This window comes from Piliocolobus tephrosceles, chromosome 1 (genome assembly GCF_002776525.5).
Source record: "Piliocolobus tephrosceles isolate RC106 chromosome 1, ASM277652v3, whole genome shotgun sequence".
Classification (NCBI taxonomy): domain Eukaryota; kingdom Metazoa; phylum Chordata; class Mammalia; order Primates; family Cercopithecidae; genus Piliocolobus; species Piliocolobus tephrosceles.
In genome coordinates, this window is record NC_045434.1 from 195,625,375 (window position 1) to 195,635,390 (window position 10,016).

Consider the following 10,016-nt stretch of genomic DNA (forward strand, 5'->3'; position numbering starts at 1 on the left):
GTGTGGTGTGGTGTGTGGTGTGTTTGTGTATGATGTGTGTAGTGTGTGTAGGGAGGTGTGGGGTGTGTGGTGTGGTGTGTGGTGTGTTTGTGTGTGATGTGTGTAGTGTGTGTAGGGAGGTGTGGGGTGTGTGGTGTGGTGTGGTGTGTGTGCTGTCGTGTGTGGAGGGGGTGTGGTGTGTGGGGTGTGTGTCGGGGAGGTGTGGGGTGTGTGGTATGTGTGTGTGTCCTGAAAGAAGCAGCAGCAGGATACTGAGGAAGATGCTCACACTCAGTCTCATTTCCTTGTCTCTAACAGGCCATTCCTAATTTCTGCCCACAACATAGACCCAGTAAAAGGATCGTGTAAGAGCCAGGAAAGCAATTTTCAGTCGAGGAATATTTCTTGAGGCCACTGTGTGCTGTACTCTGTGCTCAGTGAAGTAGGTGGTGGGGCCTAGGAGTGAAAGGGAGCACTGTGGAGATTTGAAACCCACTTCCTTAGCCCCCAGGATGCCCCAGAAATGAACTTCAGAAAAGAGGACCAAGAGAATTGAGCCCAGAAGCTGGAGTTCAAATCCAAAGTGGAAAGTCTGAGGGCGGCCTTGGTCATGCATCTCTGGAGCTGTTTCTCCTTCCACAGTCCCAAGGGAGCATCTGAGCGCATGGTGCATTGTGGAAGGTGGTGGCGAGGTCAGGGGTGGCTCTGAAACCAGGTGGCAGGTGGTCAGAGAGGAATGTGGTTTTGTTGTTGTTTGTTTTGAGACAGGGTCTCACTCTGTCACCCAGGCTGGAGTGCAGTGGCACAGTCTTGGCTCACTATAACCTCTGCCTCCTGGACTCGAGCAATCCTCCCACATCAGCCTTCCAAGTAGCTGGGACTACAGCGCACCACTACACCCAGCTAATTTTTGTATTTCTTGTAGAGACAGGGTCTCACCATGTTGCCCAGGCTGGTCTCGAACTCCTGAGCTCAAGCAGTCTGCCCTCCTCGGCCTCCCAAAGTGCTGGGATTACAGGTGTGAGCCACCACACCCGGCCAGGAATGTGTTCTTAAGTGGGTTGATCTGAGCTACATCTGCAGCACTGGGCACGTGCCCAGAGCACACTATACCACAGTCCCATCAAGCAGACTTGCTGATTCAGCAGACCACCCACGCTGGGTCCTCTGGCTGGCTTTCCAGGCCCACCAGCCAGCCCCACAAGATCCCTGTTGCCTAGCTCATTCCACTGGTTCTACTTTGCTGTGGCATCTGAATTTTAGCAGACGGCAGTGTGATGTTAGATGTGCATTGGTTTAACCTCTGCTCGAGAGGCAAAAGAGTTGCTCCTGTCTGAGAACTTACATTGAGAGGGGTGGAGGTGGAGGTCCTCAGCCCTCAATTTAACCCAAAGAATTTAGCCATTCTTCAGGCCAGGCTACTTAAGAGCTGCAGCTTATATTCTTCCCATCAACCACAGAGGACAGCAGTTAGCACACTGAACATTAGAAATGGGTCTCGAGGCTGGGTTCAGTGGTTCATGCCTGTAATCACAGCACTTTGGCTGAGACGGGCAGATCACTTGAGTTCAAGAGTTTGAGAGCAGCCTGGGCAACATGGTGACACCCCATCTCTACAAAAAATACAAAAATTAACCGGGCATGGTGGTACATGCCTGTAGTCCCAGCTACTTAGGAGGCTGAGGGGGAAGGATCACAAGCCTGGGAGGTTCAGGCTGCAGTGAGCTGTGATTGCTGTGACTGTACTTTCAGCCTGGGTGACAGAGTAAGACCTTGTCTCAAAGAAAAGAAAAGAAATGAGTCTCGCTGAAGATAAAGATAGGCAGATTGGCTGGAATATCGTAGAAACACTTCATTGCCCTTGCCTGAAGAGGGTATAAAAATCCAGCTACCATCAGCAGAGGTTGGGACTGCCTGAAAGGTGACAGGAGGGAATTTCTGGGGTGATGAAAGTCTCGATATCTTGATTGGTGTGTTATCAAAGCTCACTGAATTGTATACTTAGGATTTGTACATTTCACTATAAGTTTTATCTCCATCTAAAAAAATAATAATTTAGGCCAGGTGCGGTGGCTCACGCCTGTAATCTCAGCACTTTGGGAGGCCAAAGCCGGTGGATCACTTGAGGTCAGGAGTTCAAGACCAGCCTGACCAACATGGTGAAACCCCCGTCTCTACTAAAAATACAAAATTAGCTGGGTGTGGTGGCAGGCGCCTGTAGTCCCAGCTACTTGGGAGGCTGAGGTAGGAGAATCACTTGAACCTGGGAGGCAGAGGTTGCAGTGAGCAGAGATCGCACCATTGCACTCCAGCCTGAGCAACAACAGCGAAACTCTATCTCAAAAATAAAATAAATGATTTTTTAAAAACTCATAAATCCAGCTGGGTGCGGTGGCTTACACCTGTAATCCCAGCACTTTGGGAGGCCAAGGCAGGTGAATCACCTGAGGTTGGGAGTTCGGACCAGCCTGACCAACATGGAGAAACCCCGTCTCTACTAAAAATACACAATTAGCCAGGTGTGGTGGCACAGGCCTGTAATCCCAGCAACTCGGGAGGCTGAGGCAGGAGAATTGCTTGAACCCGGGAGGTGGAGGCTGCAGTAAGCAGAGATCACGCCATTGCACTCCAGCCTGGGCAATAAGAGCAAAATTTGTCTCAAAAAAAAAAAAAAAAGTCTAGCCACCAGCTGTGGAGTTCACATCCTGAATGACCGGTCTGTGCAGCGCCTGGTGTCCTGCTGCCACTTGGGAGGTTTCCTGGGAGCTGGCCTGGGTGGGTGTCGGCCCCATCTTCTCCATTCATGCAGAAGGGAAACCGACACAGCATGGGGGGAGATGGACAGCAAACAAGCGCACACATCAATGTATCTGTGCTGAGTGCACTGAAGGAGATAAAGGGAGTCACTGGAGGGAACCCCCTGGATTGAGTGGTGAGTGAAGGGCTCTCTTTATGAAGGAACCAGCCATGAGGAGCAGCAGGGAGAATGTTCCGGTCATTGGGACAGGCAAGAAAGACTATGACATTTTTGAGGCCCTGAGAGAAGGCCTCTTGTGGCTGGAGTCCGGAAAGCGAGAGAAGCGTGGGAGAAGCGGGCAGTGGTAGATGACACAGGCTTCCTAGGCCAAAGGGAGGTGGGTTTTGTTTGAAGCGCATTGAGAAAGTCTTCATATGACGGCCGAGTGCAGTGGCTCACGCCTGTAATCCCAGCGCTTTGGGAGACCAAGGTGGGTGGATCACCTGAAGTCTGGAGTTCGAGACCAGCCTGACCAACATGGAGAAACCCTGTCTCTACTAAAACTACAGAATTAGCTGGGTGTGGTGGTGCATGCCTGTAATCCCAGCTACTCGGGAGGCTGAGGCAGGAGAATCGCTGGAACCCAGGAGGCGGAGGCTGCAGCGGGCCGAGATTGTGCCATTGCATTCCAGCCTGGGCAACAAGAACGAAACTCTGTCTCAAAAAGAAAGAAAAAGAAAGAAAAAAGAAAGAAAGGAAGAAAGAAAGAAAGAGAGACAGAGAGAGAGAGGGAGGGAGGGAGATAGAGAGAGAGAGAGAGAAAGAAAGAAGGAGCGAAAGAAGGAAGGAAAGAAGGAAGGAAGGAAGGAAGGAAGGAAGGAAGGAAGGAAGGAAGGTCGGTCTTCACATGACTTGAGTAAGGGACTTATCTGATTTATGCTTTTACAGGATGATTTTGGGCTGTATGGAGAATGGATGGGGGGGATCTGGCAGGGAAGGAGGAAGTCAGGAGACGGGAGCAGAGGTCCAGGTAAGAGGCGATGGTGCCCCGGACTAGCGTGGGGGCGGCCATGGCGCTGAGGTGTACTTAGAGATATAACGAGCTCTGACGGGCTGGAGTGAGGGAGAGGGAGAACAGGCATGGGAAGCAGGAAATCCGAGTGCCCAAGTTTGAGAAGCCAGTGAGAGCTGAGGAGAGCTATCAGGCATCTCCGCATGATGAATCTGGAGCTGGGGGGGATGTTTAGGCTGGAGATGAAACATCACGAGTCTTTCAGTATCCAAGTGGCATTTAAAGCCACAAAACCAGAGGAGGTAACCTGAGGAGAGAGTGTGGCTGGTGAAGGGAAGAGGGCCAAGTCCCAGGTCTGAAGAACAACCCGGGGAAGAACCACTGACGTTTCAAGTTTAGGTGAGAGAGGAAGAAACTGTGAAAGACACCAGAGAGGACTGGCCAGAGGGGAGAAGAAAAGTCCAAGGCATGTGGCATCCTCAAAACCCAGAGGAGAGAGTATCTCAAAGAGGAGAAAGGGTGGCAAGTATTCAATGCTGCTGAAAGGGTGTGTTTTATGGTAGGAAACACCACAGGGATCCCATCAGCCAAGTCCAGATGGTGGGGAATTCTCTGGAAAGAAGGACCCCCAGGCCGGGCATGGTGGCTCACACCTGTAATCCTAGCACTTTGGGAGGCCAAGGTGGGAGAATCACTTGAGGTCAGGAGTTTGAGACCAGCCTGACCAACATGAAAAAACCCTGTCTCTACTAAAAATACAAAATTACCTGGGCGTGGTGGTGCATGCCTGTAATCCCAGCTACTTGGGAGACTGAGGCAGGAGAATCACTTGAACCTGGGAGGCAGAGGTTACAGTGAGCCGCGATCGTGCCTCTACACTCCGTCCTGGACAACAAAAGTAAAACTCCATCTCAAAAAAAAAAAGGGAAAAGGAAAGGTTATAGATTAAATGAAATTCAAATTCAAGGAACATATCAGCAAAATGTAATGAATGGCTTGTGTTTGGATCTTGAATCAAACCCACTGGAAAAGACATTTATATAGCAGTCAGGGAAATTGGAAGACTGACATTAGTTCGTATTTAAGGAATCACTGTTAATTTTTGTTTTCATGACGGTGCTACTGTGGTCAGATTTTAAAGTCATTATCTCAGCTGTTCATACTGAAGTAGTGATTTATTTACTAGTGACTGGGATTTGCTTCAAAGTAGCCCCCAAGAATAGAGGGGAGAGAAATCATGTAGTATAGACAAAACATTGACCATATGTTGATGTTTTTCATTCATTTATTTTTATTTACTTCTTTTGGAGACGGAGTGTCACTCTGTCACCCAGGCTGGAGTGCAGTGGTGCAATCTCAGCTCACTGCAACCTCCATCTCCCAGGTTCAAGTGATTCTCATGCCTCAGCCTCCCGAGTAGCTAGGATTACAGACATACTGCACCGAGCTGTATGTTGATATTTTTGAAGCTGGGTGTTTGAGTTTATGGATGTTCATTATATTGTTCTATTTTACTTATGATTGAAAAATTCCATAATAAAAAATATTAAACAACAAAAACTCTAAAGAAAAGTGTCTATTGGATTTGGCAAGAAAGGTATCGGTAACCTGACAAGATCTGTCTCAGTGGATGGAAGCCAGGGTGGTGTGGGTTGAGGAGTAAATGAGGAATGGAGACAATGAGTCTAGACCACCCTTGTCAGGTTGCTGCATCAGAGAGAAGGCAGGTAAGAGTCAAGGGATGCTGTATGGCCAGTCACGATGGCTCATGCCTATAATCCCAGCATTTTGGGAAGCCAAGATGGTAGGATTGCTTGAACCCAGGAGTTTGAGACCAATCTTGGCAACATAGGGAGACCCTGTCTCTGCAAATCAAAAAATAATTTTATTAGCCAGGTATGATGGCATTTGCCTGAAGTTCTAGTTACTCAGCAAGCTGAGGCGAGAGGAACTCTTTTTTTTTTTTTTTTTTTGAGAGGGAGTCTCGCTCTGTCGCCCAGGCTGGAGTGCAGTGGCCGGATCGCAGCTCACTGCAAGCTCCGCCTCCCGGGTTCACGCCATTCTCCTGCCTCAGCCTCCCGAGTAGCTGGGACTACAGGCGCCCGCCACCTCGCCCAGCTAGTTTTTTGTATTTTTTAGTAGAGACGGGGTTTCACCGTGTTAGCCAGGATGGTCTCGATCTCCTGACCTCGTGATCCGCCCGTCTCGGCCTCCCAAAGTGCTGGGATTACAGGCTTGAGCCACCGTGCCCGGCCGACGAGAGGAACTCTTGAGCCCAGGAGTTCGAGGCTGCACTGAGCTATGATTACACCACTGCGTCCTAGCCTGGGAGACACAGTGAGACCTTGAGGTCTGTAGGTGATGCTGTGGTTGGCAGAATTCTAAGATGGCCCCCAAGATTCCTGCCTCTTGTTGTACATGACATGTATAATCCCCTCCCCTTGAGGGTATACAGGCAGAACCTGTATGGTGGGATATTGCTGTGATTAGGTTACATTATATAGCAAAGGTGAATATTGCAAATATAATTAGGGCCCCTAATCAGTTGACTTTGAATTAATCAGAAGCAGCTCACCTTGGTGGGCCTGACCTAATCAGGTTAGCCCTTTAAAGAGCACTTTACTGCTGGCCTTGAGGGAGCAAACTGTCCTCTTGTGAAGGGGGCACATGTCAGTGAGCAACCGGTGGCCTCTAGGGGCTATGAATGGCCCCCTGTTGGCAGCCAGCAAGAAAGTGGAAACCTCAGTCCTCCAATTGCAGGAAACTGAATTCTGCAACAACCAATAAGCTTGGAAGATAACCCTGAGCCCCAGCTGGGGTCACAGTCTGGGCCAGTTCCTTGATTTCAGCCTGGTGAGATGCTAAGCAGAGGACTCAAAATATGCTGGGCTTCTGACCCACAGAAACTGTGATGCAATAAATGTGAGGGGTTTTTTGTTTGTTTGTTTGTTTGTTTTTTTGACGGAGTCTTGCTCTGTCACCCAGGCTGGAGTGCAATGGCACAGTCTCGGCTCACTGCAACCTCCACCTCCCGGGTTCAAGAGATTCTCCTGCCTCAGTCTCCCAAGTAGCTGGGATTACAGGCCCGCGCCACCACACCTGGATGATTTTTGTATTTTTAGTAGAAACAGGGTTTCACCATGTTGGCCAGGCTGGTCTTGAACTCCTGACCTCAGGTGATCCACCCACCTAAGCCTCCCAAAGTGCTGGGATTACAGGAATAAGCCACTACACCTGGCAAATGTGTGTTCTAAGCCACTAAGTTTGTGGTGATATATTACGAAGCAATGGAAAACTAATACAGCCATTAGTTTGTGTGTGTGTTGGGGGTGGAGAGTGGATATTAGAAATATTTTTAAACTGGTGGGAAATGACCCACTAGAGAAGGAAACACTTTGATAAAGTAAAAGAGGTAGAGATTCAGAATCAAGACATTCTTGAAGCCAGGCACAGTGGCTCACATTTGTAATCCCAGCACATTGGGAGGCTGAGGCAGGAGGATCTCTTGAGCCCAGGAGTTCAAGACAAGCCTGGGCAACATAGAAAGACTTTGTCTCTACAAAAAACAAAAGACAAAAACATAGCCAGGTGTGGGTGATGGCGCATGCCTGTGGTCCCAGCTACTCAGAAGGCTGAGGTTGGAGGATCACTTGGCCCAGGAGATTGAGGCATGATTGCGCCACTGCACTCCAGTCTTGGTGACAGAGTGAGACCCTGTCTTAAAAAGAAGTAAAAGGAGGAGAAGGAGGAGTAAAAGGAGAAGAAGGAGAAGAAAGAGAAGAAGGGGAAGAAGAAGGAGAAGAAGGAGGAAAAGAAGAAAAGAAGAAAGAAGAGGAAAAAAAGACACCCTTGAGAAAAATAGGAACAATGTCTCCAAGGTAGGAAGAAGCAAATGGGTTTGCAGATTTTTTGCAGGAAAGATGAAAAAGTGTCTGTGTGAAGGCATTAATTATCTCAATAAATAATGAGGCAAGGTTACCAGATCAAATGAGAATGAATCTAGAAAAGGAAATAGGAAAATTGAAGAAAGAAGAAAAGAAATGAAACAGTTACCTTGAGAGAGAGGAGAAGAAGGAAGCCGTTTGTATTAGAAAAACAGTAGAGTTTTCCGTGTCGAGTCCATTTGATGTTTGAGAATAGTGGTACTGCTCAGCTCAGCCGTACGACTTTGTCAGTGATCTTCAGATACTTGAGTGCAGGCGCCAAGAGAGATGGGTTTTGCCGGGCAAATAAGATGAAGTGAAAGAGGGGTTACGGAGTTCCAGGTATTTGCAAAGAGGTAGTGATAATGATAAACCATAGACTCTAGAAGAGACCCAAAGAGAGGTTGAGACTGGAGGAAGTTGAGAACTAGGATTAATGTACTGGACATATGCCTGGATGGGAGCATTATTAAACGGGTCTCTGTTAGTTGGGGATGAGGTTAAGGTGCTGTCACAAAGATGTCCCCAAATACAGCAGCTTTGCATAGGTTAGTTTTTTTCTCATGTAAGGATCCTGAGATAAGTGGTCCAGGTTGTTGGGGCCTCTGTGAGCCCTGCAGTCATTCAGTGCCAGGTTCCTTCCATCTCATTGCTCCTCTGACATCCCTAAGGTGTCCTCCTAATTTTCATGGTCAAACCATGGTCCATGTTTAACCCACAGGAAGGAAATTAGCATGAAGGAGAAGGCATCTAAATTCTAAAGCCTGTACTTGGAGGTGACACACATCAATTCTGCTCACATCCATTGCCAATAACTTATCACATAGCCCCACTCAGCTACAGGGAGGCTGGGAACTGTAGTCCCTAGGTGGGCAGCTAAGTACCTCTACTGTTTATATAAAAGAAAGAGAGAATAGATTTTGGTGGACAGCAGTCTTTGCCATAAAGGGTATTTTAGCAAATGAACATGGTAATTGTAATATGTTGTCTCGTAAATTGATTTAATAATTCCCCTATTTTGAACACATTTGCCTATTATAACATTTTACCTATTATAACTAGTTTGCCAACTGACATCTCAGTACATACGCTTTAGGGAGTACAGTTTCTGGTAAACATCTTCCTAAAAACATCTTCCTGAAAAGCAATGACAAGCTAATAATGAAATCACCAAGCAAATGTAAGTGAAATGAGAGGTAAGCCTGTTTTCTCCTGAGATCATTTGCTAACCAGGTACACAGGGACTTCAGGTTGAGTGGTCTCACAAAGTCCAGAACTTAACCAAGAGGGAGAATCTGATATGACACCCCAAAGTGTCATACTCTCAGGGTAAGGGTGAACCGGAAGAAACCAATCCCCAACTCCAAGGGGACTGCAAGGAAATATGCCCCGGTGCCACAAAGAGCAGGAAGAAGACAATCAGATATCTGAGAAGTTGCATCCTGACACCATCCCTTATGCAGAATCCCACATGAAACCCACATCACCGGCGGGGCGCAGTGGCTCACGCCTGTAATCCCAGCACTTTGGGAGGCCAAGGTGAGCAGATCACAAGGTCGTCAGGAGATCGAGACCATCCCGGCTAACACGGTGAAACCCCCGTCTCTACTAAAAATACAAAAAATTAGCCGGGCGTGGTGGCAGGCACCTGTAGTCCCAGCTACTTGGGAGGCTGAGGCAGGAGAATGGCGTGAACCTGGGAGGTAGAGCTTGCAGTGAGCCAAGTTTGCACCACTCCACTCCAGCCTGGGCAACAGAGTGAGACTCCGTCTTGGGGGCGGGGGGGAAGAAAGAAACTCACATCACCTCCCATGCTCTACACAACTTCAAACTGTGAATTCAGTTTAAAATGACCCCAGGCTTGTAATGCCCCTAGCACCTACCTGATAGAAGCAAATGCAAGCGCTCTCTGAAGGAATGCACCATCATCCTCAGCTTTCAATAAATTACGTTTTTTAAAAATGCAAACTGGGTTTTTAAGAGACAGGGTCCGCTGGGCTCAGTGGCTCACGCCTGTAATCCCAGCACTTTGGGAGGCCGAGGCGAGTGGATCACAGGGTCAGGAGTTTAAGACCAGCCTGGCCAAAATGGTGAAACCCCATCTCTACTAAAAATACAAAAATTAGGCTGGGCGTGGTGGCTCATGCCTGTAATCCCAGCACTTCAGGAGGCTGAGGCGGGCGGATCACGAGGTAAGGAGATCGAGACCATCCTGGCTAACACTGTGAAACCCCGTCTCTACTAAAAAATACAAAAATCAGCCGGGCGTGGTGGTGGGCGCTTGTAGTCCCAGCTACTCGGGAGGCTGAGGCAGGAGAATGGCGTGAACCTGGGAGGTGGAGCTTGCAATGAGACGAGATCGTGC